Genomic DNA, 10,177 nt, shown 5'->3' on the forward strand with positions numbered 1-10,177 from the left:
TCAATCTTAGTTTTTTGAGCAATGTATAGTTTAAAATTAACCAAACACAAAAGTTATGCTGGACAAAGGAATAACTATGACCCTATTTTATACTTAGTTCTGCCGGAAGGGGCAGACTCTTATTTTCACTGTACAGGAAGTATGCCGGAAAGGGCATAACTCTCATATAATCTAAAAATTGCTACAAAAAATATCACTCATTTATATTGTCAATTTCCACAGGTAGAAAACATAACTCCCGTCAAATTTGTTGTGAAAGATGAAGGATATCAATACAATGTAGACCTAAAGAATATGACTTGTGAGTGCTTGGAGTTCCAAACTGACGAGTTCCCGTGCACACATGCCATGGCAGTTATAGACAAAAGAAGTTTGCCAAAATCTACATACTGTGCGGACTGGTTCAAGAAACAAGCCTGCCAAGAGACATACAAAGGTAAAATACTATCAGTTGGAAATCAAGACTCATGGATTATTCCACAAAACATTATGGATATTAAAATAACGTCGCCTGATGTTAAAATAAGACCTGGAAGAAAACAAACAAAAAGATATCGCCCAAGAAGAGAATCGACAAAGTACACATACAGATGTGGTAGATGCAAGTTCTTTGGACACACTAGGGCAACCTGTAACCACAGTCCAACTCTCAATCATATTCAAGAAGATACAGGAAGAGGAAATTGTCATCCTAACATCACACTCTTATACATGGTTTATATGAATTTATCTTATGATTCTTGACGCATAATGCACACTCTGCCTGAAAGAAATGGCAAAACTTTAGTATTACTAAGACTGAGACTTCAAGCATCTTATCACTCATTTATTCTTTTGTTCATTCTTTCTTTTGTTATTTTCTTTTATTAAGTTGTTATTTTCTTGTTGCTGATAATAAAAGACTATATAATAGCAACTGATAAATGTCCCTACATGAAATCTACAATTCTCTACCATAAAACATTGAGGAAAAAGAAAAAACAATCATCAACTTTAATTATCCAGTTTTATAATTTATGCCTCCTGTGACAGGTATAACAATTTTTGCCAGGAAAACAAAATTGGTATCTCAAAGATTACATCCTGGTAAGTTTAATAGATGTATGCCTTGGGACATAACAATATTGTTTCTGTCTGATGTTTTTAAGTTTTACATTTATGCCGGAATCGGCAGGTCTTCCGGTTACAAAATAAATAAGTATGTCGTTTGGGGCATACTTATGTGCTTTGTTATTTATACAATATTTTAAAATGCTGGAAAATTGGATAAAACATTCAGCACAATACAATTAACACTAAGTAAAATATTTCATTCATTAATACTAAAATTTCATTCATACAAATTTTGGATTGGAAAAAAACAACAACAACAACAACAAACATAGACTAAAAATAAAAATTCATTCATACTAAAACAACAATTATGGGGTCTCAACTAATCCCAATAAAATGCGTTCTGACTGGTGAAAAAAGTTAAAAGGTTTTGGCTTTGTTGCTGGTTGTGGCAAGTTCTCTGAACTTAATTTCTCCGGAAAGGGTGGAACTTCTGTTCATAAAATGACAAACTATGCCGACCCCGACAAACTCCTATTACATAACCACCATAAAGTTGTGATGCAAAGGGCATAACTTTGATTTTCAACAAAATAACAGATTTCCGTCACAAATAATCCCCAATAAATGCATTTTGGCTGGTCAATAACTTCAAAGGGTTTGTCTTTGTTGCTGGTTTTAGCAAGTTTTCTGAACTTAAATTATGTCGGAATGGGCAGAACTTCTATTTACATAATGAGAAACCATGCTGACCCCGGCAAAATTCTATTACACAACAACCATGAAGTTGTGATGGAAAGGGCATAACTTGGATTTGAACAAAATAACAGCTTTTATGAACAGAGAAGTTGAGATTAAAAATGAACACCATCAAATTACAAAGGGTCTTAAAGTTGAAATTTATAACACAAACAAACTATACAAGCTTATAACATTTACAAAAAAACACAAGGACGCACGAAAAAAAATTACCTAGTGCAAAAATAACTAAAAGAAACTATTTTTTTCCTTTCTTCACAGATCTAGCTCAACTAAAACAAACTATTTTTTTGCTTTCTTCACAGATCTTGCTCTTTTTTTCATCTCATACTCACACTCCATATCGTTATGCTCATGATAGTCACTTCCAGCTGTATCTGATAGCGTGTCATAACCCTTTTTCGGCTTATCTTTCCCATGACAAACCAAATTGATTGACCACTCTTTCATGTAGTCCATCAAACCAGAACCATCCCAATCAGCAGGATTTTCACCACTAATCAGCATATCAGCACACTTGATCAAAAAACGACCACAATTATAATCTCTGAAAGTCATAAAAGAGAGATGTTTTAGAACAACATAAAAGCAAAAACAATAAAAAAATAAAAATCAACAAAAAACAATGGAAAAAGCTAAAAAAGATAAGAATGAAACGCACGATCTTGCTTTGGACAGGCAACCCAGATATATGTCAGATTACTGAAGTCATTGTATGATGGCCCGAATAATTGAAAATCATTGACCATCAACAACTTAGGGATCATACCACAGTAGGCCTCGACAATGCGAACCAAACGATCATCATTATGATTGAGTGAGTTATAAACTACCAATTTACGCTCATCAATCATGAAAACAGCAAGTACATAGTGAGAAATTGCTTTAGGATCATCAGATCCTGGGCGAATAGGAATTAATACCCTGTCGACATTCTCCCATGATATACCACATTTTCCTCTTTGCCCATACACAATATTACTCAGCAAAAATGCATCATCACTGCCGCCAGCAAACTAGTGATAATTAACCGGGTCTTCGTAGTATCTATTGATGTCAAATTGCACAAGCTGATCAAACATCATATCTACGGTTGTGTACTTAACAACATTGGCAGCTGGAGGATGATACATCATTTTCTTCCTCAAATAATATAGCATCACATCAATATGCTGTGCTAAGGAAAAAAGAAAAAAAAATAGCAATTCAGCAATAAAGAAAAAAAGAAGAAGCAAGAAGCAATAACTAATAGAAAAATAAGAAAAGAAAAAGTAAAAGACAATCACCAACCTCATCATTAAGTGTATAGACATCATGGTACAACTCCAAAAAAAAATCCTATATTTTGGCTCACCATCACCCAACTTATAAACTTCACTGAGTTGGTTCAACTTTCCAGGATACATTATCTCGTCCTCTGCCCTGATTAAAGAAATGGGAACAAAAATTACAAAAATACAAGTAGAAGTTTGGTTCACAGAAAGGAAATTTTATGAATAAGGTTTGCGTTATGCTTAAAAAGGGGAAAAGTATGCCGGAAGGGGAAAGATTTAGGTTTCAAAAAGTAAAAGTATGCCGGAGTGGGCAGAAAATAACTTTCCAAAAGAGATGAGTATGCCCGAGGAGGCAGAACATGAGTTTGCAATAAAATGTGAAAGTATGCCGGAAGGAGCAAGAGCTAAGTTTCAAAAAGTAAAAGTATACCGGTTTAGGCAGAAATATAACTTTGCGAAAAAAGGTAGTATGCCGGAGTAGGCAGAACAAGAGTTTGGAATAAAAGGGGGGATTATGCCAGGAGGGGCAAAAATACAGAGATTGTACTTAAAAGACTGAAAAGAAAAATATATAAACCCAAAATAAAGAAGAAAAATGCAAGAAAGAACACAATAACTAAAAACTTACCTAGTAGGTCGAAAGCTACTTGGTGGAAGATTTCGAGGATTGATAAATTTTTTCCAAAAGGTCACGGCAAGTTTGCTTTTGAAGTAATGGAATGGGCACATCCTTCTGTACTGTTCATCCCAGTCACTTTCGTCCTTCCGCGACCCAAAAGGAAGATCGTTTCGTCCAGAATATAGCATCCATCCGGGTGCCGGGGTATCACCCACTACTTTCCTTTTCCTCTGGCGCCTTGTCTTCAAGGAAGATAGCACTTCCGCCACTTCAACAACAGGTTCTTCTTCAGCAATATGAGGGGTTTGACTAACAGTACTCTCTTTGACAGCGGAAGAAGCGACATTTACAATATCTTCAAAGGACACATATCGAAAATTGTCCTCCATTCCTTGAGAGTTCTCACCCTTTCCATCAACAACAGCGGACTCCCTTGGAGTACTAACTTGAACCGGGTCTGCATTGGCTGGTTCGCTCCTTAATGGCTCAACCGCATTAATAGGCTCGGGCATAACACCAATATGAGGAACAACAGCGCGTTCATCATCCTCGTTGGAAACTTGAGCTTCAGGTGTTTCACGTCTTATATGCTCAAGATTTTCAAGTGTTGTTTGCTCAAGATTTTGAGCCATATCTCCTTTTGGTGGAGATACAATGTATTCTTCGCAATTGGCGTTACCAAACTGTTCACCGCCCAATTGTTCCTCCACAACAACCTACATAAAGTAACAAATTAAGAAACACGACATCCGTCATCAAAGCAAAAATATTAAAATAAAAAATTAACAAATTCTGCAAGTGGTAAAAGATTGAAAATTATGTCGAAACAAGCAGAAATTAGGTTCACAAAAAGGAAAATTTATGAACAAGTTTCAAAAAATATGCCGGAAGGGGCAAACCTTATGCTTGAAAAAGGGAAAAGTATGCCGGAAGGGGCAAGATTTAAGTTTCAAAAAGTAAAAGTATCCCGGAGTGGGCAGAAAATAACTTTCCAAAAGAGATGAGTATGCCGGAGAAGGAAGAACATGAGTTTGCATATAAAATGTGAAAGTATGCCGGAAGGGGCAAGAACTAAGCTCAAAAACTAAAAGTATGCCAGTGTAGGCAGAAATATAATTTTGCGAAAAAAGGTAGTATGCCGGAGTAGACAGAAAATGATTTTGCAATAAAAGGGTTGATTATGACAGGAGGGGCGAAACTATCATTTGCATAAGAAAAACCGAAAAGAGCAAACAAAGTGTTAAAAACAACAAAGTATAAATGTAAATTTACCAAAGGCAATTCAGCCTCAACATTTCCAGTTACATTTCCTTCAGCTTGAGATACAATGGATTCATCATGATGAACCGACACCAACGTATCACCCTCTTCTATCCTATCATCTCTGGCAGGAGATAAATCTCGTTCGAGATGATCAGAAACCACCACAGCGTCATCTTGAATTTGCTCAAGATTTTCAGGCATATGTCCTTTCGGTGGAGATACGTTGGATTCTTCACGATTGGCGTCACCAAACTGTTCACCCGCAAATTGTTCCTCCACAACAACCTATATAAAGTAACAAATTAAGAAACACAACATCCGTCATCAAAGCAAAAATATTAAAATAAAAAATTAACAAATTCTGCAAGTGGTAAAAAATTGAAAATTATGTCGAAACAAGCAGAAATTAGGTTCAGAAAAAGGAAAATTTATGAACAAGTTTCGAAAAATATGCCGGAAGGGGCAAACCTTATGCTTGAAAAAGGGAAAAGTATGCCGGAAGGGGCAAGATTTAAGTTTCAAAAAGTAAAAGTATGCCGGAGTGGGAAGAAAATAACTTTTCAAAAGAGATGAGTATGCCGGAGAAGGCAGAACATGAGTTTGCATATAAAATGTGAAAGTATGCCGGAAGGGGCAAGAGCTAAGTTCAAAAACAAAAAGTATGCCGGAAGGGGCAAGAGCTAAGTTCAAAAACTAAATATAATTTTGCGAAATAAGGTAGTATGCCGGAGTAGGCAGAACATGAGTTTGCAATAAAAGAAGGGGATTATGCCAGGAGGGGCTAAACTATCATTTGCATATAGGAAAACAAAAAAGAGCACACAAAGTATCAACTACCAGAAAAGTGTGCCAGATAACTTAGGTTTAGAAAACAACAAAGTGTAAATGTAAATTTATCGAAGGCAATTCAGCCTCAACATTTTTGGTTGCATTTAGAGATTCAACTTGTTCAACATCTGTCTCCATGGGACATGTCACATTTGCTTGGCCTTCTCCAAAAACATCTTCAAATGCCACATTTAGAGAAGCATTTGCATCTTGTAATGCTTTGCGTAATTTTCTTCTCTTGTAAAAATGGATTTTTCCTCCCAACTCTGTCTCATCAGCGGTTCTTTCACTAGAAACGGCTTGCACATCTTCCATCTGAATTTCTTGATTACTTTCAGCCTCAACATTAGACAAATCAACACCGTTGCCCCCCTCGTCTCCGGTGCCAGTTTCAGATTCCCAAAATGCCTGTTCAATCTCAGCAATATCTTCCCCAACATGAGACTGCACCGATCTTATTCGTTGCCCAACGGAAGATTGCTCAACATTTTTACGAGACATGGCTTGTTTAGTTTTCCTTTTAGCAGCAACACTTTTACGAACAGATCTTGTGCTCGCCTACCCTTTTCAACATGACGAGGAGAATCAACATGTCGACGAACATTTTCAGCATCAGAAGCAGTTTGGGATTCAAAATTTAACCCTGCTTTTTGCAAAGCAGAAATCAGCTGATCCATCCGGGCCTTCTCCTTCTGTTGATTATTCAAAATCCTATCCAATTTAACATCACAAACATTTTCCAGGAACTGTGAAAATAAACAAATACAGCAAAGTGTTAAACTCAAGAGAAAAAAAAAACTTTTACAGGAAAAACAGAGAGGACCCATGAGAAATACCTCAATGCGATGCTCTAGAGAAGAGGTTTCAGTGGATTTGCCAGCAATATTGGCATCTTCAGATTCACTTCCATCACTACTTGAATTGTCCAGAGATTCATCAACCACCCCTTTACCTCGCTATTAAAATAAAATCCATACAACAATAAAATAAATAATGACATCAAAACAGAAAAAGAAAAACCACATTAAAAGTTGACACGAAAAGTAAAGGGCAATAAACACCATTACCTTTGCAGTCGTGTACTCTTCGGATACAAGCAATTTCTTGACATCATTGAAATGTGGAGATTTATTGCTAACATACGACAACATCAGAGGTTCACGACAATCGCCAATAATATCAACATATTGTTTGCGATAGTCATTGAACCTAGACCAAACCCAAACGCTAAAGCCAAAAACAAAACCAACAACACCATAATCAATGTTATGTCTGTTTATCCCTTGCTTATATATTGATTTGAAACACCTCAAGAGTTCAGCAAAACACAAAGACCCCCAATTAAACTGCTCAAACAATTCACTGGACTCTATGTATACAATATGTTTCCACAATACCTTTTTATCAATTCTACCGCCCAATAAAACACGACCAAGAATGTATACCTCTGCTAGCATTACCACATCAAGGTCATCTTCAAAAGCTACATTTTCAGCACTCATCACATTCTTCAAATCCCTCATTTCCAAATTCCTTTTACCATCTTCAACACCAAAATATCTTCTCAAAAGACGACTGCCATTGGTTTTGTTATATTTAGCATAGAAAGATCTAAGAGGTTCAGTAATTGATAACCCAGTGACTCTCTTAAATGATTGGTCTGTAAATGTCACAAGTTTATCTTGTATATTAAAATGCATTTCATTTGTTTCAGAACACTGAACTTCCGACTAGGGCTGTTCAAGGTTTTGGTTAAAACCAAAACCAAACCGAAAATTTAACCAAACCGAATAAAAAAACCGACATTTGGTTTGGTTTGGTTTGGTTTGGTTTTAAATTTTAAAAACCGATAATATTTGGTTTGGTTATGGTTATATTAAAAAATAACCGAATAAATAACCGAACCAAACCGATAAATTATATACATAAATTTTATAATTATTTATATGTATAATATTAGTTTTTCATAAATAATTATAAATATTTTATACCTTTCAATCATTAATTTGATTTTTGGTCTACTTATTTCACACGATTGTTTAAGGTCTATGTTTTTAAGAATATGTCCAAGCCCATGTCTTTAAGTCTTTTAACTCTTTAAGTGTTAAGTGTAAACCTACTAACAAAAGCTCACGTTAGAGTCTAATGTCTTTAACTTAAATTTTTAGCTTTTCTTTGTCAGCCATTGGATTTTAGGTTGTTTATTTTTTTTTCCCGAATTCATACCTTTCTTTTTTCTTGTCTGAATGGGTCCTAAACTTCTAATATTTTTCATATGAAAAGAGCAGAGGTTGTAGATTTGGAGGTTCCTATAGAAGATACTTCAGTAACATCAGCATTTGCTGTAACTCAAGCACATGGTAATGTCCTAATACTTCTTCCGTGGGTAATCCTCCTAAAAGGCAGAAAAGAACAACTCTTTGTAGTCTAGACCCTAGCCCTGGGGATAATGATAGAAAAACATCTGAAGTTTGGGATCATTACACAAAGTGTTTTTAATAAAATGGGAAAATTGAGGACAAAATGCAAGTATTGCCCCAAAGTTTGGGATCATTACACAAAGTTTTTTAATTTCATATATTTTCATTTTAATTTTAGGTAGTCTTTATGTTTAATTAATATGTATGTTTGTAACAACAACTAAAAGCTCCTATGCTCTACTTTATTTCCAGGTATGTGTATTAAGATGACAAAAATGATGCAGCCACTACTTAGTTAGTTTTTAGCTCTATATGTAATAGTTTAGCAACTTTGGATAACTTGAGTATGATACTATCACTAATAGTGAAAATATTTCTATGATGTATGTTCCACCTTAAACGATAAATAAAAGTTATCGTTTGGACAAAAAAAAGACATGTCTTTTTCAACTTTTTAATATTTTACTGATAAGTCTCATGGCTGTTAGTCATAAACCGAAAAATCCAACCAAACCGAACCAAACCGACAATAACCAAACCGGTGGTTATTATTTTATTTGGTTTGGTTATGGTTTTAGACATTTAAAAACCGACTAAATTGGTTTGGTTATGGTTTTAATCAATAACCGACCCAAATCGAACCATGAACACCCCTACTTCCGACAACAACATAAAATTCACCAAGATACCCGACATTTTTATATTATGTAATTCCATAAATTTCCCAAAAGGACGATTCTTCAAAATTACCAACTGTTCTTTTGTAAGAAATTTCTCAACAAATTTAACAAACTTTTCATCCCCTCGCCATACAGCACTGATGCGTGTGTCTGTCCACTCTTCCGGAGGAATATAATAGTCAGCAACTTGTCCAAATTGTCGTCTCATGATTTAGCACACTGACATGAGCAAAACATAAAATTCAATCAGGAAAAAAAAAACACATAAAAAACATTACCAACAAAAATACATTACCACAATGCATTACCAAAAACGTAAAAGGAAAAAAAAACAGAAAACCCTATTCAAATAAAATACAGACACAAACAATTGAAGGAAATAACTTATCAACAAGTAATAAAATAGTAACTAATAACTTACAGATGAAATTGAAACCCCACTAAGAGAAATCAATGAAAAAACTGATAAAGATGATATAGGAAACGTGACAAAGTAACTGTCTTCTTCAGCTTTAAAGTGAACAAACGAAAATAAAAAGTAAATTACAGGAAGAGCGGGAAAATATATATTGAACAAAAAAAATAATTTAAAACTGCACACGTGCTAACCACGTGACAAAACTTATGCCGAAAGCGGCATAATGTAAGTGTGTTAGGAATAAAAGTTTGTCGTTGTACGCATAACTGTATGGCTTTATATAGAAGTTCAAATTAGTCCATTTTAAATTGGAATAACTGTTGAAACGATTGGATTTCAATTGAATGAGGATACAGGGAGTTTTGCAGTTTTTTCTAAAAAAAAAAAAAAACCAACACAGTTAGTGAAATTTGAATTGAAGTAACTGTTGCAATTGTTATACCCCATTTAAACGGGTTAAATTAGAGTACAACATATTGGAGATTCCTATTTTTTATTTTAAGGAGTCGCCACCTAATTAGTTTTAAGGTGAATTAGGGCACCTAATTATTAACTAAGGTAAAGCTAACTAAACCCCGTTAATGGTCTGCTTAAGTTTTAATTCTAGGTAAGAGTTCTAATTATCCTAAAGGGAAGGGGTTAGGCATCCTCTAGGATCCGTTAACTACGGTTATCCGACCAAACTTAGGTTAATTAATTAAGGCTAAATATAGTGTTTAAATTTTAAAAATGGCTTACAAATATTGCTAAAGTTTTAAAAGAAAATAATATTAGTTAAAATAAGATTTACAGAAAATAGAAGAACTTTAAAGGCTATTTTGAAATAAGACTTATAAAGGTTGTTAAGGTTTTGAAGAAAGAAT

The 10,177-nt window shown here is 34.7% G+C and overlaps 1 long non-coding RNA gene across 1 annotated transcript; it reads left to right on the top strand.

Annotated features, from left to right (window-relative positions):
• Positions 1-7,533: 7,533 nt before the first annotated feature.
• Positions 7,534-8,650, top strand: LOC132602137 (uncharacterized). The gene is made up of 2 exons (XR_009567614.1): positions 7,534-8,156; positions 8,469-8,650. It is a non-coding gene; the product is annotated as an uncharacterized LOC132602137 (long non-coding RNA).
• The last annotated feature ends 1,527 nt before the right edge of the window (positions 8,651-10,177 follow it).

This window comes from Lycium barbarum, chromosome 7, assembly GCF_019175385.1.
Source record: "Lycium barbarum isolate Lr01 chromosome 7, ASM1917538v2, whole genome shotgun sequence".
NCBI classification, from domain to species: Eukaryota; Viridiplantae; Streptophyta; class Magnoliopsida; order Solanales; family Solanaceae; genus Lycium; species Lycium barbarum.